A 23,711-nucleotide genomic window follows, 5' to 3' on the forward strand; every position below is an offset into this window, starting at 1 on the left:
TCCCTTTAGTAACCATATAATCCTTTCCAAAATGTTATCCTGTCTTAAAGTTTCTGTAAAATTGTTTGGTGTGAGTAAAGGATGTGTGCGTGGTTAAGGCTGGAGTGTGAAAGCCATCACAAATGTCCAGATGGTCAAGAAAAAGTGAGAGACTTGGAAACACCAGAAGACAATCAGAAAACATTCACTGTATCCAATGCAAAACATGTTAGCAGCAGTGACAACCTCAGAGGTGAGGCAGGCACCCCCGAAGGTGAGACAACAAATAGGAGATAACGATGGGAAGCAGGACAATAACCATCAAATGATAACAGCAGAAAACCCCAAAATTAACACCACTTAAGAACTAATGATTACAGGATGACATTGCACAATGCATGGACTCAAGTAGAAATTTACAACTATAAAGATGGCGTGTTTTGCCATGAAACTCTGGGTTCAGTCCTGCAAAGCCTCAGAGCATCGGATTGCGCCTGACAGAGCCCAGCTCCTCAGTCGTGATCAAACTAACTGGCCATTAGATTGACTCAACCTACGACAGACTGGTAACTATATGGACCATCTGCAGGACTTGTGTATGTATGTTGTGTAATTGAATGCATATGCTAACTGTTGTATTTTCAATAAACACGGCGTACTGCCTTTTTCCCTGAAAAAGATCCCATGTGCTTTTTATAAGCATAACACAGGGTTGTCACTAAATGAAGGCTGAATTACTTTCACTGGTACCACTGCATGGAGAAGTTCCCTTAATACCTGGCTGTACTCTGCGTGGTTATAGACAGCATTGCCACCACTTTAAATTCAAAGGAATGTCCATATGAAATATTTCTGAATAGATCCACCAGATTTTAAAAGGAAAACATCCTAAGAGAACAAGCTAGAGTAAGTTTTAAATGTGCAGATAGGAGGTTCATAATCATTACCAGTGCTCTTATACATTACTTTGAAAAAACTGCTGACTTAGAAAATTCTTTAGGACTTAGCTGTATACTAAATATCATATCCCAGCGTCTGCAGAATAGGAAGTATTCATGACTTATGTACAATCACCAAGTAAACATTTGTGTGCTGTGCCATTTTTACCATTCCCTTTCCAAAAAAATGTCCCTTCAAGTGGTGCTTAGTTATAACACACGATTGTCAGCAGACAAAATTAAAGCATAAACTTGAGGGGGCAAAAAGTTAATAGAAACAGTAAAGAAATCAGACAACTAATAAATGTTCTACTTTGTATTTTCTAAGAAAAAAATCACTGCAATTTAAATAAGAGGAAATTCATCTATGGGCTGCACAAGGGTGAATTTCATCCACAAAAAATTACTAAGGGACATTGACCGTTTTTAAAAAACCTTCTGTTTAATTCTATTGAGTGGGGTCCGTGGAGTAAAGAGACAGCATTCAAAGAGTACCACATGCAGAGCTGGCCTGTTGTGGTACCTTTGAACTATGGGGAAGAGGGAAGGTTGTGTGAAAATCAACTTCAACCTCATCATTTAGTTATTTCTGAGTGCTTACGTATGCAGTTTTAACACGCTCTTTGAATGGAATGTATGTATCTGCTCAATCACACACTAAAGCCAAAGACTATGAGCATATCATAGAGCGAACTGTTACATGGGTGAAATCACATTCTCCTGCACAGCAACAATTCATTTTTTTTATTTGGGAGACCACAATGAAGGATGCTGATGGGAACAAAATCCTCCACCCTGACTTAGAGGTCAGGCGTAGGGCACCTGCATAACCACATCAGTCCAGGCACTACATCCTACAGCTCTAGAAACTCCTTTATCAGTTTGCAGCTAGCAGCTATGTTCAAATTTGAGAGCCCATTTAGCATGCCTCTGTCGTTACTAAAACACAAACCCCACAGAGAAAGCCATAATAAAGCTTGGTCCCACGGCATATATGAGACTGTAAAGTCTGTCTGTATAGGGATCCCTGGGCAAGTAAGTTGTGTTTTCAGCCATATGCAGCCTGGGACAATTTCACCCAAATGTGGCAGTGAACATGTGTCTGTAGAGTACATTTCTGCCTGCATTTATACAATATTCTGTTTTGAAATAGAGAGTAACGTAATATTATCTAATGGCACCGCCATGGAACATGTTGAATTACATGCCAGTTTTACTTGTGCATATTGTAACCACTTTCCTATATACTGACTTGCATTTGTGTAAACAGTTTCCATGAACAAGACTTTTCAGTTTTAATTATTTATATTTTAACTTACCAGCATAAATAAATTACACATTTTTACCAGCCAGTTCTCTAAAAGCCACAGATGTAATATTTTGCCACCAGAGGGTTAGTCTTTTGTCTTTAAGCTTCTAATAATAGCTTTCTTTGTAGCTACTGTCTGTCTTTTATTAGCACTTCTGACTCTACTTTAAACACAGAGATCTGGAGTAATCTTGTCTATGGTAAAAACTACGATTATGCATGAATACAGGCAGCCTTAACATGAGTCACAAAAACATGATCTTTTTTTGCTATGAAAAGAAACATCACTGATGGCAAAGAGGAAGCATCAGCCAAAGGTGGAGATGAAGATTTATGAAACGCAACCTTAAGAGTATTGGTTTCACAACAAATCCAACCCCACAGAACAAGGTATTAATTAGTACTTGGTTTCCAACATCAATCAGTAATTCAGCCCTCCACAGAAAGCAACTGCAGTCCTCAGTGTAATAAACAGACTAAGATTTAAGAAGCTGAATTCTGAAAAGCCATTCATGAAAAATTTATTTCTTTCATTTTTAATTTTTATATTCTAGGAAACCCGCTGACACGAGAACTGTCTTTCTTCTTCTCTTTCCCAGTCTCTCTCTCTTGTTGTTGTTAAGAAAGGACTCAGGACTGGCAGACTCCCCAGAAAAACAAAAAAAACAAATAAACCAACCCACCCACAAAACTACAATATGTAAACATCTGAGGCACTGGGGAGGGAACTAAACTGTGTTGAAGATTTAAGTCCAGTGAAGAGATATCAAGGAAGTCACATTAGTGTCATTCTCACATGTAAACTGTTATTTTAAAACCAGTAAGGTGTATGCTCCATCAACTTGTTTGGGGATGCACTCTCCTCTATTTTTCACCTTCATATTGTTGCCTATCCTATGCAATTAAGTGACAGAATTCTGATGAGGGGGCTACTTTGCAGGCCTGGGACTTTAGACTTTCAGAGGGAGATTTTCAAGGCATAACAGGCAATTAGGTGCTCAACCAATTGAAAGTCAATGAAAGTTGTGTGCCTAACTATTTTGTGCCTTTGAAAATCTCCCCCTAAATTCTATGAGGGAGAAATTTTGTAAAATGCCTTGCAATGAGGGCTACATTGTATCTGTCTTTTGTGTGGCTGTGCAAATTGTGGGGAGGGATTCAGGAGACAGAAATGCAGCCTGATTGCTTGGGGAAGTGCAAGAATTTCTATCCTAAATGCTCTCCTCACCCCTCCTCCCACACTAGGAGAAACTGTCTGCAATGGTGGTAAGGATTAGGCAGAACTATGCCTCTGCCCTCTGTCCTAACCAGCAGAGTTGGTTGGTCACACCAGGGGAGAGTATTCCACACCCTGGTTTCCTTCTATATACAGAGTATAGCCCTCTGCTCTCCCTCCAGTGCAGACAGGAAGAATGCCTCCAGTGTTCCCACTAGGGCGGTGCAATACCTCACTAGTTCTTGCTGAGGCTAAGCTCCACTATCCAGGCCTAAGTAGCTAATACTACTAATCATTATCAATTGTGTCAGTGTTACTACCTGGAGAAGGAACTTGTTTCTGTTCTTCTATAAACTTGGAATTATCATTTCTTAAATCAATTACTGACATGATGCTGAATGTATTCAGAGTATGTTCACTGCACACAGTGGTGGGAAGGATGCTTGTCATTCTACAAGTTTTAACCATTAATTATATATAAAGATAACATTTACTAAATACTATATATGCATGTTTATGTTTACAGAAGCTATTGCTACTCACTAGTAAAAAAAATGGGGGGGAGTGATGAATGTATTATATGGAACTTATTAAATAAAAACATTTCATGGCTTCTCCAGTGGAAAACAGCCACTGAAATGGTTTCCTGATACCCAGTAGGATGATTTAGATGGAAATAAGCCAAGCTGGGAAAGCTAATTTAAATGACACAAAGGAAATAAATTCTCCTTTCTGTGGCTGACAGGAGGTGATTCTCTGTTTTACGTCTCCACCCAAAACCATATATTTGATGATGCATCTAAGAAAGCTGCATGACTCCTATCAATAACTCATACGTCCATCTAGGAATTTTAACTCAATGTTTTAGGTCACAGCATTGTTTCAACCAGTTAGGCAGAGTAACAGATCTGTTCTTAGATCTGGAATCAGCCCAGTTGAACCATCTATCCTAGAGATAGGACTTGACCTTCCCTATAGTACCCGGATATACTTCCTGTTTGACTGGTGTTAGACCTAGGTTTGTCAGTCAGTCACTGATGAGCCTAACCCAGCATGAGCACATCAAGGAGACTCCCATGATCATCACTGACAGTTACCCCTCTAGAGGTGTAGACTGAATGCTGGAGACACCAAGGGAGGATGGAATGCTTAACAAAGCTTTTGGGGTCTCTTAAAAGGTTTAAAATTGCTTAATGCCTTGCTAGAGAACCATAACTAATCTCCTCAGCTCTGGAAGTCTACAGAATTTCCCTTTTGGGATCTCCGGAGAGAGACCTTATGGCTACTTAGGCAGAAAGTTGAACTACATGATCTTGCAGACCTTTATAAATTTGGCAGTCAGGTTGTCTGCCTTACACAGCCCACATGAAAACAAAGGGAACAAATACATGTTTCCCTCATGCATAACACCAGGTCTTGAAGCAGCAACAATTATTATTATTATTTTTTAACAGTGGGAAATTCCCTACTCTTCCTTTCATTTCTCTTTGATCTAGGACTCAAGATCTTTTCATGGTCTAACAAGCTCAATTAAGTGTCGGTAATGATTGTGATGGCAAATAAAAACTACAACTAGTGAAACCCGCAAGATATCACTGCTTAGAATTAGTAGAAGAGGCAGAGAGCTGGTCAGTCATACCGCCCACGCATGAAGAGTTCAACTCTGAGTAGAGACACCCTACTCACAAGGAAAGAAATGGTCCATCAGCTAGGAACTGCCAAACTGTGAAAGGAAAGAATCTGTTGCCAGAATCTCTAAGGAAAGGTTTTACATATAATTACTGCCAGTAACGTACTAGGCCTGCTGCTGCTTTGGCTAGCCAAGAAAGCTACAGAGTCCTATCTTGCTATTCACAGAGCCTGTTGCTGTTGTTCCCTTGTAAGACTCTTAACAAGAATGGGCTCCAGTTAGCCAGGACAGAGCATAAAGAGAGGCAGATAAAGGCTCTGAAGGAGTACATGCAGTATGTGAAGAAGGTCTGCTGGCACATTCTGCTTTTAATCAGTGGCTATTTGCCTCCAAGCAAAAGGCTTAAATTGAAAGCCAGATGTTATGGGTCAACCTCCCTGGTTATCAGTGTCCTGAGGAAATAAATTAAAATGGGAGCCCCTTTGCCTAGCTGAAGGGTCAGTCAGAGGCTAACAAAATGCCACCCCAGAACATTTTTAAAGGGGTCCTAACTACAGTGTAATACAAACCTGGTCACAGACCGGACCAAAAGAATAAACTGTGTGGTTACTGACCTACACATCTGCCCATCATTAACTGTAAACCCAAGGGGTTTCTGTGAGCCTAAGTGCACCCAACTCCCACTATATTTGTAGCAGTGAACACCACTGAGGTAGAGCCCTGCAGCACGGCTGGGATCCCATGCGTCCTGCAGGACCCGCTACCATAATAGTGAGAGTGGGTAAAATGATTGCAAGTGGGATTGGATGGGCAAAAACATATACCATACAGACCATGGTAATTTTCAGGAAAACACTAAATCGCTCGTCAGTTTGTCATAAATAGAATTCCAGGAATGGAAAACAAGTTTGTTTGTTTTTTGGGTTTTTTTAAACTGAAAAGTTTTAATACTTAAATTCAAGTGACAGATAGAAAGAGATTTGATGCCTATTATACCAGGAGTTAAAGTATTTTTAACATAGTTTAAGCAAGATTTGATTTATTCTTTTAGTGGTAAAAACTTTGTCTGAATTCCTTTTCTATATAATCAATTTATTTATTTATTTATTTTTAGTAGCATATGGGACTCTACCTTTCTTGCAGGATTTGTGGGATCTAAGGTTTCTGTGGGTGGGAGCAGGATAAAAATGCAAGAAATGGAACAGAGGAGGATGTGAGTGGGTATTGCAGGGCCGGATGGGAGCAGGATTAAAAAAAAAAATTAAAAAATTGTCCTGGGCTCTATACTGAGGTTCACAGACACTGGCTATTTCAAGCCGTTCATTCATACTTTTCACCAACAGTTTCCTTTTTGGTGGACGCTCTCCATGTTTGGTCTGAACCCAGGTGTTTTTTTTAAGTTTAAACTACATTCAGCCATTTTTGAGCTATGGGAAATTGAAAAAAAAATACACATTCCTCTTAAAAAAACCCAAAAAACAAAACAACCGCACCCAACACGTGAATTAGCCTTCTATTCCTTTTATATTATATATATTTTAAAATAAACCCAGCAAATTCAATTGTCCTTTAAAGAGTTGTTTCACCAAAATTAGAGACTAAATTCAATAATTAATATGTAAAATACATGGTACATGAAGCATAAATCTCAACACAGCCTTAACAATGGACTTCCTACTGGTATTTCCATAATCATTATCTATTTGTATGCCCACGTATACATATAAATATATTTGCATCTGGTATTTATGAATATATAGTTCCAATCTTGCAAAGCCTTGTGTGTTTGTGCACGCACCCCCACAACTCCCCTTCCCCCCCGTTAAGGTCAGTAGTCCCAAATCTCCTAAATTCCAGTCCAGTGTCTTGACTACAAAATCACCCTACCTTCTATTAATAATTACATACGTTTATTATGATTTATAAATATGTGTTTTATACTGAGAACTGTCAATACTAGACAATGTATATAAACAGTTTATTTAATATGTCAAACTACTTTACAATATAATACATTGAAGTGGACACTTGAGTGTAGCTCTGTTTATATGATAAGAAGTTTCATTTGCCGTTAGCCTTTATGGTTGAAGCACTCAGCTCCTTCATGTATCAGTCCACTATGCCACAAACCCTAATTACTTATAAAGTACTCAAAAAACCCCAACTCCAAATTATTCCAGCAGCACCCCTGCATTTAATAACATTTTTTTCCTTGCTCATTGACTGTGAGTTGTGTAATTCCCAAATAAATGGTGTCAAGTTTTTTTTATTTTGTTTAGAGTGTTGTTTTTAGACTATAGATTGAAACTCTTTTCTAACTTTATTTTATTCTGGAAACATCTTTGCTACTTACATTAATGTCTGTTATGGTTAGATAGTATCACACTTGTCCTAATCTGGAGGACATTTTTGACAAGAAACACTGGCACTGTTTCTGATTTCAGTCCAAAATACTTCAGAAGTACTTAAAAGTGGTTAATGCTCAAAGTATTCTTTTTCTAGGAACAGATCATTTTCTATATTCATCACAGAGTGTTGAAAATATGCACCAAAGGTGTTTTGGTTTCTTCTGCATTTGCAAATGAATAAGCCTATGCTGGAGGAAGGAAATATATATATTTCAAGTCCTCCTATTGAATGCCCAGTGGATTTTGTCATCTGTTGGAGTGTACACCTATTACAGATGTAAAACTTTACATTAGTGGATTTATGAAACCAAAGCCACCATGAATCCAGGGAGCAGCCTTATAACAATTTCTCTTTAACACCCCAATGAGCTCTTCGTAATTGCTGTCTGTTCTGTTAGCCAAGCACAATTCACAGCATTTGAAATATTCAGGACCAGAATAGTTTTGTTATTTTAATTAATTGTGACTCGTAACAAAAGTCTCTCTCTCTCTCAAAACCAAGTACTCTGTATCACCTAGGAAACAGAAATCTGGGCTGTGATTTGGTACCCAGGCCACTAGGAAGTAGAGAACTGTCTCAAGGTTTCCTGATAGGGGAAAGCACCATGGTATAGGGCCCTCTGCTGTTCAACTCAGCAGCATTGGTGATCTACCACTGGAAAGAAAGCTATGGGGGATGGGGCGGGAGGGGAGGCTGAGATCCAAAATGCTTTTCTTTCTATTGTTTGTGGGTAAGGAATGGGGCAGGGAGGCAATGAGAGAGGCTGCTACTGTAGCAGGGACCTGGTAAGAATACTTAGGTGGTAGATGTAGATTAAACTCATTTCTTCAGTTCTGGGAAAAGACAAGGAGTGAAAGTGGGAACAAGGGGAAAAGATTAAACCACATGTCATATAAAATTAAAAACAGGCCATTTTTTAATCCTTTTTCCCTGCCAAACACTATAATTTATTTGAAACAGAATTTTTTCTTAGGAAAAACATGAATTCCAACAAACAAGAATGTTTTCCTGTGGGAAATTTCAATATGAAAATTTTAGTTTCATATTGACTTTTTTTTAAAGACAAAATGAAAGACTCAACGTTCAGCCAATATATCAAGTTGAAATGAAACAGTGTCTCATTTCAATTAATCTGAATTTTAAAAAAAATGGTTCAAATTAGCTCATGATTTCCCCATGGGGAAATTACAAAAAAAAATTGACTCAGTATTTCTAATAGACTTTTTTTCAAATGTTTTTATTATTTCTGACCAGCTCTAGTATAGATTCAGTTACATAAGCTGAAATATATTAACATTTAATGTGGAACACAGAAATTGAAAATTATACACGTGCACATGCAGTGGGCCCACTTCATGCTCCAGTAGAATGTTTGGAAAGTCTTACTTTTGAGTCCTCCATTTACCAATTTGCATGTTGCATGAGTGCTATTTGTTGTATTTTATTTTGAATTTCTCTGGATTTCTTTTTATTTGTTTTTCCTAAGAAAAAATTAAAGGGAAAAGGGTGGGGGGAAATAATTATTAAAAAGGAAAATAAAGCTACACTAAGCTTGAAATGTAAATACTCAGGGACAGATTTTCAGCTAGTGTAAACTGAAGTAGCCCTCAATGGAGCTATCTTACACCCAAATACAGTCCATCCCACAAAGTGAATATACTGGTGATAACAAAAGCCTAATTTATTTTAGGTTTCTGTAGAAACAAGCCACCAAACTGCATTATGCAGGGACTTATCAGATACACATTAGCAGTCAGTCCAAAATGGCAATAGGAAATTAAGTCCTGATCTTGCAAACACACATGCATTTAACTGTTCATATAAGAGGGATTGCACATTGAACTCAACCCATATGTGTTTGCAGGACTGGAACTTTAGCTGGACTAATAGTCTGACAAATCCAAGTGTAGAATTTTATTTAAAAAGTTTTACACTTATAAAGCTAATACCTCCCACCCCCACCCCCTCAAAATAAAAACCTTATCATCACCTGCTTAGTATTCTGTTGCCTGGAAATCCATTTGATATCACCAGATTACTTATAACTGCCCATCCCTCTCCCTGCATGAAATCCTTTCACAAATTCTACTCCTTACTTTAACTTGTCTGTAACAATTTCCACTGGTACTCCACATTTATTGTATTTGTCAGTATGGCATTCCAGAAGGGGGATATTTTCCACCAATTTGTGTTCCTGACAAGTCTGATTGTGCAGTGGGATTTAGCCTTTTCCTTTTTGAGTGTAAAAAAAATAAAAATAAAAATAAATTAAAAATGGAAAATTCTCCTCTCGAAGGCCTCAGCTATCAAGCACATTTCTCGTTTTAAACCAGATTTCCATTTTCTTTAGAATCTCTCTGCAACTCCACTTTCCAAATCTTTTGGATCATCTCCCAAAAAACAAAACTTTCCCAGTGTCCTAACTGATCTCATCAAAATGTGGTCCAATTAGTTACTTCTCTTAAATGAATTGCATGATGAAGAGGGCCTCAATGGACAACCCAGTGGGTTGATTGAATCCAATTTTCCTCTACTGTATGAGAGGTCGACTAATTTTCAGCACTTTGGCTTGCAATCACAGACCTTATAGGTCAGACTGACTGACTTCAGTTTTGATTTCTGCTCGTCCACCCAAGACTACACCAGCCAGTTTCACCTCATTACCAGAAACAGACATCCACACATCTACTTCAACTGTCTGCTTTCTATGATTGCACTGTTTTTCCATTCCTGAATTAACAAAAAGCAGAGGGCTCTGGCTTCTTCTCAGATGCCTCTTTCGTGGACAGTAGTGAATTTATGAGAGAGAGAGCTCATTTGAAGTGGGCCAAATGGTACACCTATAACAGAACAAAACTCCAGCCTTTGATCAAAAGTACCCTCTGGATTTTGTTGTCCACAAAAATAGCAAGCTGTGGTGACTATTTATTTCCCTATTTTCACACATAATCAGGCCCATAAGCTTCTGTTTTTCCTCACTTGCCACACAGAAAGGGGTTTGTTTCTCTAATGAAATGACTTGGCTTTGCTTTCTCTTCCTCTTCCCCTAGATAGACTCTAAGGATGTGTCTAAACTAGGAACACTGCAGCATATGCCTGCAAGCCTAGTTTGCTCAAAGCAGGGTTAGAGGACACAGTGTCTAAGTGTTCCTGAAGCTAGTCTATGCTACCATCTGACCGTCTGCAGAACCAGTGCTGAAAACCACAACGTTGTGATGTCTTCAGGGAATGCTGTACTGGAAAGGTCCCATTTGGCTCTGGACTAGTTAAGAAAGTGACTGTGACTAAAGGCAAACAGGAGAGTGCTGCTCCCTGTGATCTGCCACATTGGTGTCCTTTCTATAGTAATTCTCTGTTAGGTACAGATCCACATGTAAAGAGATGGGTCCATGTCATCTCTGCCTGATTTTTGCTCAGTGGCAATCATTTTTGCTCAGTGGGTTATTTATCCCACTGTGCCGGCCAGTGTAATCAGCCGGGCTGAGAGCTTTGCCTTGCTGTCTTCAAGTTGGATCTAAGAACTTGCTTAATTAGTGAAATCCAATGTGGAAAGTGGTGGTGTAAGACTGGGTTCACTGAGGACATTGTTAAGACCAGCCTTTCCTGGGGTCAGATGATGAGCTCTTGTTAACGGTCTCTAGATCTGAATGTCTGTATGGCCGTTGGGAATGCTTGACTCCAGAACTCATTTCCCCCATTGGTCTGACATAGCCCACGTGTTTTTAAACTGCAAGACAAGATATAGATTAATAGATACAAAGGTCAGAAGGGACCATTATGATCATCTAGTCTGACCTCCTGTACAACGCAGGCCACAGAATTTCACCCACCCACTCCTGCGAAAAACCTCTCACCTATGTCTGAGCTATTGAAGTCCTCAAATCGTTGTTTAAAGACTTCAAGGAGCAGAGAATCCTCCAGCAAGTGACCCGTGCCCCATGCTACAGAAAAACCTCCAGGGCCTCTGGAAAGTCTTTCTGATAAGCTGCATTTTTGCCTAAATGGGTGGGTCAACCTATAGTTTGACAGGTTTATCCAGAACATATCTATCCAATTATATTATATATACAATTATATATCTATCCATATATATTGTTATATATGTACTGCCCATAGACATTGTGATGAGCATATTTTAGAAATGGAAAAATATGAGTAATATAGAAATGTCCCTTAGGTTTGCTATTTGCCCTTTCAGTTGCAAACAGAAAAAAATAAATCTATTTCTGACATTTAGGGCCAAATTCTTAGTTGATGCAAACCAGTACAGTACCACTGACTTCAACAGATCTACACCAACTGTGAATCTGGCCCTAAATTTTTTAATTGAAAGATTTCAACTCAATTTCACTCAGCAGCTGCTGGGTTTCTCAAGGTCTGTGTTTCTGGGGCAGCCCCACCAGGCAGACAGCTGGGAAACCAGCTGGCCTGGAAATCTGGAAGCCATGGGGCTCCAGAGAGGTCTGTATAGCAGGGCTACCCCAGAGTCACATACTCTGGAAGCCCATTTTAGGGCCTCCAGGTCCAAGCTCTGTAACAATAACACTGGGAGCTCTGGCACTGCAAGGCTTCCCCAGAACCACATTCCCTGGAAACGTGGGGTCCCTGGGGCCAGGGCAATCTGCTTGGCAGAGCTCCCCAGCAGCCAGGCAGGTTTTTAAACAGAAACCTTCATGGCAGACAGGGTTCCCTTGGAATCCTGCCTATGGCTCAACAAACCCAACTTACTTTCTTGAGACGTTTCAGGTTCAACAACTGGCATTTTTTGCCAAAATGCTGTTTCACTGGAAAAATTCTGACTTGCTCTACCCATTACAGGGATCTAATCTAGAGGTGACAAAAGCATCAATAACTGTCTCAGTCTGTTTCAGAGAGAACGTTACTGTCTATTTGCCAACTACAGATGAATTTTTGTTCATAGCTGCAATCTGGGTTTCCAGGAGCAGCCAAGGATCTAGTAACACATCAAAATTGTGCATGGTATTGCAAACCTAGCATTCCCTTCTCAGGACTACTAACAGAAGTTCTGTCATCTCTTTTGCGCTGTGTCAAGCACAAAATCAGTCTCAAAAAGATGAAATTGCAGCCTGTAGTGGGAAGAAAAGCTCCAAATTCATGTAGACAGTGGGTTATTTATCCCACTGTGCCGGCCAGTGTAATCAGTACAGAATCAAGCACACAAAATAATGGTGAGTTAAGGCTCACGTAGAGCGGGAGGACACAGATCCAATTAATTTTGTGCTCAGCACGATCCTCAACCTGCTCATTTCAGACAGAGATTAGGATATTTTCTGAGATGAAAACTACTGTTGGATCCCTACTAAGCCTTCCTTATCAGAAACTGAACTAGAGACTCCAGGTTCTGTCTCCAACCTCTGAGATAAAGACGGAATAGTGAAATCTGCCAGTGACAAAACAGATATTGTACTGGAGTGGTAACAGTCTCTTCCCGTATGTGGCTCCAGTTATCATATGCAAAGGACTGAGAACAAAAGTCTGTAAATGAAGTCTTCCTGCACAAAAGGTGTAGCGGCCACAGTGATATACTTGCTTAACTGGGAGTAATCCAGAGCCATCAAACATACCTATTCTAAGCAGAATCTTCAGCAACCAAACAACTCAGAATAGTAGCATCTAAAAAGTCAAGGAGACTTGGACACAACTACATGTTGAGGGTCATGACACGAAAGGATTAAATAGCTACCTAGGTAAACTGGGTCTGAATGGTTGGCTCTTGGGTTGTCTGTCTTAACAGTGTGATCTTCATGTCACACAGTGTCTTTGTAAGAATGATACAATGGATGAGGAACCCCACTATGTCTCCCTGATTTACATCTCAAATGTGCCTAGTTTGCAAACAAAAACATGTTTGTTTGTTTTTTTCTTAACTGACAGTCATGCTAACTCACCCTGGGATCTGGCAGTCAAGCTGGGTTCCATCTTGTATGCCACCATCAAGTTTTTCAGGCCAAATTAAACCTTCAGCTACACCTGTGCAACATCAATGTGTTCAGATTATGCCCCCAGGTGAAAATTCACTGACCATAATGAGGTTGCACAGGTGTCTCTGAGAGCCTAATCTGGCTAGCAGAACTTCTGTTACTGGTTACGACGATTCAAATTGATAGAACCCAGCTTAACTGTGAGAGCACAGGGTGTGTTCATATGACTGGCTGTTAAGGAAAAGAAAACTAGTCTTTGCATTTGCAAATTGAGCAAATCTGACATGGAAATTGGTGAGACATCAACCATGGAACCCTATGATACCATTTTTTAAAGTCACTCCAGGACAGAACCACACTTAAAACAAAAAAACAAACAAACAAAAAACCCAAACCAAACCCAAACAAAAAAAAAAAAACACCCCAAAACCCAGAACCAAAAAAAGTTTGTTTGCTAACTAAAAGTTTAATAACAATTATTAAATACTACCTGTATTCTCAAAGGGCCTCTTTTCAAGTACAATTCACAGATAGGATTTGTTTTTCTACATTGCATAGAGAAAGCAATACCACTTTGTGGAGTACTATGTAGCGTTACAATCCCTTCATTTTAAATTTGTCCTTCCTTTGGCACTAGGATATTGTTGACTAGTTTAATTCTCTACAATTTATTGATACAAGGTTTTATACACCCACATAAGGAAGTTGAGTCATAATCTAAAAATTATGAGAGATCCCCAGGGAATGTTTAAGTTTTCTAATAGCAAATATCCACCGTTCCATCAAATGAACTGTTATCTTAACTGATAGTTGTTTCACATTAATTTCAGAAGCAAAATTTTCCCCTCGGAAATACATTGCAAATATCTGATAAGAGAACATTTAATTTACTTAATGTTTGAATTTTGAAAACCAGTAATGGTAAGGATTTTAGGGCCTGTGGATTTGGAAGGTTGCTTTCCTTCCAACTCCAAAGATTTCAGGAATCCACATTGAAAGAGCCACCCCCCAATAGGGAAATAAGCTGTCATTGGTTGGATCCCCTGGTGGCTACTCAGTAGAAGCCACAGACAAACCCTAAGAGGGGCAATGCAGCTTGGAGCCATATTAATTCCACATTGACTTTCACGCTGAAAGTCAAAAGCAGGGGCTTGGGATGATGCCACAGAACGTAGCACCTCTGTTGCTCCGACCCTGACACTGTGGATCATGTGGAGTTCTCACTGTGTGCGACTCTTCTATTGGTGCATCTAAGTGGTGCCAGATGTCGTGGGGATTGTACTCTCCAGATGGCACTCCCCCTTTCTGGGTAAAATGGGGGAAGTCAGCAGACAGAGAGTAATGTTCCCATGCAATTCCGTCAACCATTAAGTCAAATTCACTTTAAAAAGTATGTAGGAGTTTGACAGTTTTAAATAGTCCTTTGATTTATAAGCCACCCATAGTGCACAGTGTATGTAGTAGAATCCAGCTACTGTGAGAATGGGAAAATGGTCTGATTTTACTTAATTATTCTTTACTATAACTTTCACCCTATGACTTTAAACATATGCTCTTTTTTTGAAAATAGTCATTAACCTTTCACATGATGTATAACTAGCTTTATCATGCTGGAAAAAAAAATCCACTTTGAGTTCTGAAAAGAAGACCCATTGGGAGAGACACAAATGGTAAACCATACCAAAGGACACAAAAAGGCCCATAAAACTTCAGTAGGGTTATAAAGGTCTATGGATTTTAATTGCTGTGTGCCATTGGGCCTTTACAAAGCAATCAAGCAGGCAATCTCCAAAGACAGCCCTGCCATAATACATTTAACAATAGAGTTCTCACCCCATCAGCAGACTAGGGTTTATGAAGGTCCCAATAGCAATTAATGACCTTGTATGCCGAGAGAAAAAGACAAAATTACTTAAATTGGCTGCCCTTTTTTGATGCGTAACTTAAGTGAAGGAAGCATAATTTCAGGAGAAGGAATGCAAAAGTTTTAATAAAGTAGACAAAGACTTTTCTTCTTGTTGCTAATGTTCTTGTCTGTGCACATTTTTAAAAAAAGGCACAGAAATCTGCTGTCCTGGTGCTAAGTGTAGTATATTAGTGCTGTGTGTAGTTACCGAAAACAAAATTATGTTGGCAGTAGGGAAGGAGAGAAGGATTTAACTATTGTGTAACAATGCAATAGTCCAGATAAGAGAACTTTATTCTGCTTGACTGCAAGTTAGAAAAGTCTATCCTAATGACATTTAGGTTGGTTTGAAACAGTGAACATAATCAGCAACAGCAGAAGGTTATGTGGAGAAGATTGTTAATTCTGTGGAATTATAAATGGAAACTTGGACTTGTTTTCCTCCTTATTCCATACACTGTACAATTCTGCTGATATTTCACACGAGCGGATAGAGCCCAAGATATAGGGTTAGAGGCTAGCATGCAAAACAGTAATAAATGCACAAAGGTACCCACTGCACTATGAAGATGAGCCAGTCATGTAATTAAAGCAAGAACTGAAGGTAGGGAATTTAAAATGAGAGTAGAAGACCTTGGGAAGGCTACCCATGATAACTTTCATACAGTGCAGAATTCTAAGTGATGCTTCCACATTAGAATTTTCTAAGTGACACATTCACATTACAGAGGAACTGAATGTTGTGGTTTTTTTCCTGAGGTGGGTAAAACATTCAATTTCTAAATGGGGAGCTAGAGCCACATGTACTAGGAGGGTTAGCCAATAGGTAGATATTCATTTTCATAATGAAGTAAAAAAAAATCTTTAATTATTTGTATCTATTCAGCTACAAGCCACTCCCCTTTTCTCTAGCAGACGGTGGAGCACACAGTCTGTTTTTGAGGAACTATTGCACATCACAAAGAATCAAGTCTCGGGATGCCACCCATATAAGAACGGCTATAAAATTAATAGATTGCTAGAATTTTCATTTACATTCTGATCTAATCCTTGTTTTACGAACTCAGCTTGATCAAGCTTCAATACATAAAGAAATCTAATTATTCTGCTGTTATGGAACTACTGTAACATTATTTTTAAGGGTGGATGAGCCACTTGTAAATAAGAATAATTTTCCCAAATCCTAAATGCAGATGCTTCACTGTCCTGCAGAAGAAGCTCTACATACAAACGCTTTTGCTATTTCTATGCTCAGTTCACAAAAACTTCACTTGCATAAAGATGATGTACTCAGCATCATGCTGGCAGCATTCCAACTAGACTTCATTCTATTCAGGCTGGCTGGGAATGTCACTTTGTCTGCCCGTTTAGCTAAGTATCCATCTGTCTTTCCCTTAGCAAACAGTGCCAAATAGTAAGAGGAAAAACAGAACGTTTATATAGTCTATTTCTTATATGTATTTATTTGAATTAATATGAAAAGCTGAAAGAAAAAACGATGACCAGGGACTATCTGGAAACTAATGAGATTTCATCTTTCCTACTAAAAAAACAAAACAAAACAGACTAGTTCTTTTACCAAACCACTTTCTATTTTTAATTTAACAATCTAATTTGATTGCAGTCTACACGATTTCTTTTCCCCAGTTGTTATAGAGCAAGAGTTGCATTTCAAATCAGATTGGGTATAGCTAATAATGAACTTGTTCGTTTAAAGTCTGTACAAAGATCTTAAGTTTACCTTTGTGAGGTGTGTGGGAGAAAGAAAGAGAACAATGTCACTTCCCTGCTCCTGCTCTCACTTGGTTGTAGGCAGAGAGGAAAGTCTAGGTGTTAACTCCCCCTGCCCCACCCCTCAATTTTTTTTTTTTTACTTTATTAAAAGTTCATAAAGAGACACTGCACAAACTGTTTTCCTGCATGAATCCAACCAACCACAGTCTTACACTCTGTTAACTCAGCCTCTCTAAGCAAACTCTGGGGTGGAAATCGAATTCACTGGATTGGAGTTGCATAAACTATGGAGTGGAGTTTTAATTCACGGAGCCACTATGTAACAGACCTCATTTGAAAGAGCATAAGAATGCCCATACTGGCTCAGACCACAGGTCCGTCTAGCCCACTATCCTGTCTTCCGACAGTGGCCAATGGCAGGTGCCCCAGAGGGAATGAACAGAACAGGTAATCATCAAGTGATCCATCCTCTGTTACCCACTCCTAGCTTCTGGCAAACAGAGGCTAGAGACACCATCCCTGACCATCCTGGCTACTAGCCATTGATGGACCTATTCTCCATGAACTTATCTAGTTCCTTTTTGAACCCTGTTATAGTCTTGGCCTTCACAATATCCTCTGGCAAGAAGGTCCACAGGTTGACTGTGCATTGTGTGAAGAAATACTTCCTTTTGTTTGTTTTAAACCTGCTGCCTATTAATTTCATTTGGTGACGCAGTTCTTGTGTTATGAGAAGGAGTAAATAATACTTCCTTATTTACTTTTTCCTCACCAGTCATGATTCAATAGAGCTCTATTATATCCCCCTTAGTCATTTCTTTTCCAAACTGAAAAAATCCCAGTCTTATTAATCTCTCCTCATATGGCAGCCATTCCATACCCCTAATCATTTTTGTTGCCCTTTTCTGAACCTTTTCCAATATATCTTTTTTGAGATAGGGCGACCACATCTGCATGCAGTATTCAAGATGTGGGCATACCTGGATTTATATAGAGTCAATATGATATTTTCTGTCTTATTATCTATCCCTTTCTTAATGATTCCCAACTTTCTGTTCACTTTTTGAACTGTCGCTGCACATTGAGTGAATGTTTTCAGAGAACTATCCACAATGACTCCAAGATGTCTTTCTGGAGTGGTAACAGCTAATTTAGACCCCATCATTTTATATGTATAGTTGGGATTATGTTTTCCTATGTGCATTCCTTTGCATTTATCAACATTGAATTTCATCTGCCATTTTGTTGCCCAGTCATCCAGGTTTCTGAGGTCCTTTTGTAGCTATTTGCAGTCTGCTTGGGACTTAACTATCTTGAGTAGTTCAAGACAGGTTCAAGCCATTTCTTTGTATCAAGTCTCATGATCTCAGCTCCATTCTAGAGTGATGAAGAACTAGGAAGAGTTATCCTTGCTTTCGCTCACCCTGTTTTGGAAAGTAATTTGCTAGAATTCTCGACATACTGATGAAATTAACAGCGTGGATGCGTAGGCATCATTTCTTGTAATCAGACTGTGTACATATATTTTTCATGGCTACCAAAAATCTTCAAAGGAAGAGTGTTCATTAACCCCACTGACGACAAAAATGACTAAAAGAAGTAAAGATCCATTAACACAAGTGATCGAGGGCCCACTCCTGTGGAGTGCTGAGCACCCTTGGATCACCTAGTCTTCAATGGGAGATGAAACTTATCAGGATTGAGCACTGAAATAGTAAGGTACTGTACACATAGTTTGCCAGCTATTTATTACAAGGTAAAATAAATGTTAAGTGCCAAAATGTAGAGCAAGTAAAGCAGCCTTTAACAGGCAGGAGACGTAGAATGAATATATATTATATACAGGACTGAAACACTAAACGGCTTCTCACATTTGTTGAAAATAAATACCACCACTTTACAATTGAAAACAAGTTGGATGGGGAGTCTCTGGTGATTGATGAGCTAAACATCTTTCTGTCAATAAAATATTTGGTTAGAAAAAGCATACAGACACAAAACATTGTCCAAATGGTATTGAAATGCATGCTGAAGAAAAAAGGATGTATGGAGAATTACAAGAGACACTGAGAGGAAGATACAGTAACACTTTACAGGGAGTACTCAAAAGGAAAAATATTAAATGGCAGGGGGGGTGGGGGGGGGGAGAGGAATCTTAAGGAGTGACTTTCACACTGGGCCCAACTGGAAATAAAAATTCATTACCCACCCTAACGTGTCATAAAAAAGAAAACTTTCTAAGTCATGAAGAACCTATAAATGGAATGTGCAGAAATTTTTCACCTAAATTCTCATGAAAATAAGATCTGTACTGTTTCACAGATATGCTTATAGTGTTGATCTCCTGACAGACTTTTAATAGCAGAGTTGAACTGAATTATTTGTCAACCACTTCTGTAGCAATTGACTCTGATATTGTTAACATTGCGGCCCACATTTTGGGCTCCAATACAGAAAAATGCTTAAGTACGTGCTTAATTTTCTCTACACAATTTAGTGAAGGTTCTCATTCCTGTGTCTTCATCACTGCAATATCTGAGCACCTTCCAGCAGTGCAGAGGAAATGTTAGGGGAACCCAAATTTGCCCATCCACCCTCCCCTCTGGGTTCCAATCCAGGGACCTTGTGTTAGACAGTTAAGGACTGCTCCTTCCAAACCCTTGCCACTCCCTTGCTGCTCCTACCTTTCCTTTTTCCGCTACATGCATCTGACAAAGTGGGTATTCACCCATGAAAGCTCATGCTCCAATACGTCTGTTAGTCTATAAGGTACCACAGGACTCTGCCGCTTCAACCTTTCCTTGTTCTTTAGCATCTCTCCCTGGACAGCAGATTCTTCCTCCTGCTCTGTGGTTCAGTTACCTCATGGAGCTACCCCCTCTCTCCTTTGGCTAGAAGGTCTCAGTCCTTTCTCCTACAGCTATGCTGCATCTCTATCAGTTACTTCATGTCTGCCTGAGACAATAGCTCCCCCAGCTCCTCATCTGCAGCTGGGTTCTCATTCAGGACAGCTGCAGACCCTGAGCCAGTTTCTCCCCAATCAGCCCTTTCACATTTATATTTAGAGAATTGAGCAGGCAAACCTTCTCCTGATGCTGTCTATACTCACTGTATAAGGAAGTAGCATATATACGCTGGTCCCCTTGCCTAGCTCCTCCCCTCTTGAAAACATAAGAGGGGAACTTTGTCCCACTGTGACATTTTGAGGTTCAACCCAGATCAGTAAGAGGTTGGGTCACCGCCTGCCCTGCGACTGCGGGTGGCTTAAAAATTATGCAGCTGTAGCTCAGGGACCTGACATCAACAGCTAGTATAAAAGCACACAGGTCACACCCCCTTACTTCTACCACCAGTTACTGTTTGAAGAATGACCCCAATGCTCCCCCAGTCCTGAATGTCCCTAAAACTGTCTGACCTGTTGTGTCCAGTCCTATCTTGGAATAAACACATTTCTCTGCTCCTTTAAACAGACAGGGACAGCAACTTGTTTTCTTGACTGGAGTTCACAATCCCTTCAAGTCAACTGGGTTGGTTTAGGTAAAAAGTAACACACATTATTATTTTGGCTTTGCGTGATTGCTATCTTTTAATTGATATCAGAGCACTTAAAGCTCTTATGCAGAGAGGCTTGTTGTAATTTGGAATAGAAATAAATAGCCTAAATTAACTCTCTAAGTGGGTATGTTTACCTAATTTTGAACATGAAATTGTGGTAATTCTGAAAGCAACTATTAGTGTTTTACCCCTTCTGGGCTTCCAGACCCCATTTTAAAATTTTCTATTTTCTAGGATTCTAAGGCAAGTGACAGTCTTTTGGATTAATTCTACCCAAACAATGATTTTTCCTATCTGACAGTGCTGTTCACAGAGGATAAATAAAGCAATAATCTACTGCATAATGGCAAAACTATGGGGTAACAAAAAAGAATATAGAGACAGAAATCCTGCCCACAGCCAAATCCATGATTTTCTAAAATAGAAGAATGGGATATCCAGTAAGTTGCTGGTAGAACTTGTCATAAACTTTGACAAATGATTTTTTGTTGAAATATGGTGTTTTGTCAAAGCCGAAACATTTCACAGAGACCTAATGGTTTTGATGAAGTCTGAGATACACCCAGAGAAGGACTCTCACTCTATAGTGTGGTGGTTAGGGCACTGGTATGAGAGACCCAGGTTTGAGTCTGTGCTTTGCTTGATTCAGAGTGATCTGGGAGGAAAACCTCTGCACTGAGCCAGCCAGAGCAGTGACCAATTCTGAGTCTCCCACATCCCAGTACCGTAACCACCAGGCTACACACACACACACACACACACCAACCTACACACCACCTTCCCACACTAAGTTTGTGTCTGAAAAGGATATTTCAATACAATTCCATTTTTGCAACAGGTTCATAAGGTTTTGTGGGGGGGGGTTCCCAATGCAGAATGAAAACAAATGTCAAAACCTCAGAAGTTGTCATCCAATGGAATTGCAATTCTTCAGTTAGCTCTAGGTGCTGGTCCCCTTGTGCTGTGTCAGGTGCCCACAAAAAATGACATTTGTATATGAGCAGTTCTTCCAAAGGGCAGATTTCAGCTCTGAGACTTCATTCCAAGATCCAGGAGAGAAAGATGGATTGCAAGAGAAAAAAAATCCTTTATAAGTATATTTGATAGGTGATAAAAAAAAAACAAATCTGAACATGTAAAAAGATAGGAAGCAAACTTTTCAAAAGCACCTAAGTCACTTAGGAACCCAAGTCCCATTGAATGTGAATAGGGCTTAGGTTTCTAAGTCACTTAGGCACTTTTGTAAATTTTGTCCAAGGGCCTTATCCTGCTCCTATTGGAGTAAATCACAAAACTCATGTTGACTTTAGTGAGAGCAGGTTTGGTTCTGAGGGCTTGTTTACACACGCTGTTTGTACCTCTTCTAACAGTGGTGGTAAAACTTACTGACCCTCTGAACCACATATGGCAATCTTCAGATGTTCGAGAGCTGGGGTGCACCTGCTGGGGCTTACCTGCCGGGGCTTGGGGCTTCAGCCCTATCGCAGGCACCTGCCAGAGCTCAAGATTTCAGCCCCGTGGCAGGGTGGTGGGGCTAGAGCAGTGGCGGGCAACCTGCAGCCCCCGGGCCACATGTGGCCCATCAGGGTAATCCACTGGCCGGCCGTGAGACAGTGTTTACATTGACTGCCCGCAGGCATGGCCATCTGCAGCTCCCAGTGGCCGTGGTTCGCCATTCTCGGCCAATAGGAGCTGCAGGAAGCGGCGGCCAGCACGTTGCCCAACACTAGTGGGCTAGTGGCTTCTGCCCTGTGGGGAGGGAGGTCTCAGGACTTCAGTCCCATAAGAGGCATCTGCTGGGGCTCAGGGCTTCAACTCCACTCCTCTTGAAGCCCTGAGCCCTGGCAGGTGCGCCCTGTGGGGCTGAAGCCCCAAGACCCCTCTCCCCACTGGGCAGAGGCCAGAGATGATGTGTAGGGGTGTCCCCCCACAGCTTTTTGCCAGGGTTTTCTGGCCCCGCTTGGTCACATCGTGCTGCTAGGCCCCTGTCCTGCACGGCAGCTGCTGGAGCTGGCAAGCTGGGAGCTGCAGTCCCGGGAAGAGGCAGCGGGAAACAGCTGGGAGCTGCAGAGAGAGCTGGTTCTTTTGTTGCCACCTTTCCCTGCAGAGCTAAAGCAGGAGCCCCTCCCCTGCAGCTCCCAGCTGTTTCCCGCTGCCTCTCCATGTGGAGCTAGCACCTGGGAGCTGCAGGGGAGGGGCTACTGACGGTAATGGGGGGCATGCCTGGGTGGGCATGCCTCAAGCTGTTGGAGGGCAAAACTTTAAATTGTGCCCCCCTGCCCCCCGAGCAAGCACTAGTCATCTCTAAAGTGCCTAGTCTCACTACCCCATGCGCTTTAACGGTAAAAGAGCTGCCTTCAGCTTGTAAGCTGCGCTTTGGCAACCTCTGCTGTAGAACTACATTGGTTTCGACACCAATATAGTTAAAGTAGGACAGCCCCCTAGTGTGGATACAGGTGTACCAGAATAAAGAATTGCATTGGCATACTTTATTCAGACTGGTTTTAATACCGTAACTTTGAAATATGCTGGATTTGAAAGTTTCTCCTTGCCTATGTTTAGATCACAGCAACTCGGGCTATTTCATTCTATATTCATTCCGCTTCACAGTATGAGAACTGTAAACAATTTTAGATTTTCAGCATAGCCCTCTTAGAGTAATTCATGCTGAGAAAATAATTCAAATGACAGAACAATTTCTGACAATCTGTGTTTTAAGATCTGCGTTGCCAATCTCAAATACCAAACCACTTGTATTCTGAGCTGTCTTCCATTGTTCACATATAATTCAGACAATTATGAAGAAAGTTCAGAGTATCAGTGCAGCCATTTATTTCAATTTTTTTTCATGTGAACTAGCAATTTTAATTAATCCATATTATGAGAAGAAAGGACTGTGTTTGGAAAATGACTGGTCAAGTGGAACATGTGTAGCACCAAGTTTTGCAAAAGGTTTACAGGCAGGACCTTGATTATGATTTGAATAAATATTTGCTGGGGGCCACACTGTTGCCAAAAAACAATAGTAACAAATGTGTGAGCAGTGCTGTCTCCTTAGCATATCCCACCTTGCCAGAAATTAAATGCACCAAA

The sequence above is a fragment of the Lepidochelys kempii genome, chromosome 5 (assembly GCF_965140265.1).
Source record: "Lepidochelys kempii isolate rLepKem1 chromosome 5, rLepKem1.hap2, whole genome shotgun sequence".
Taxonomy (NCBI): domain Eukaryota; kingdom Metazoa; phylum Chordata; order Testudines; family Cheloniidae; genus Lepidochelys; species Lepidochelys kempii.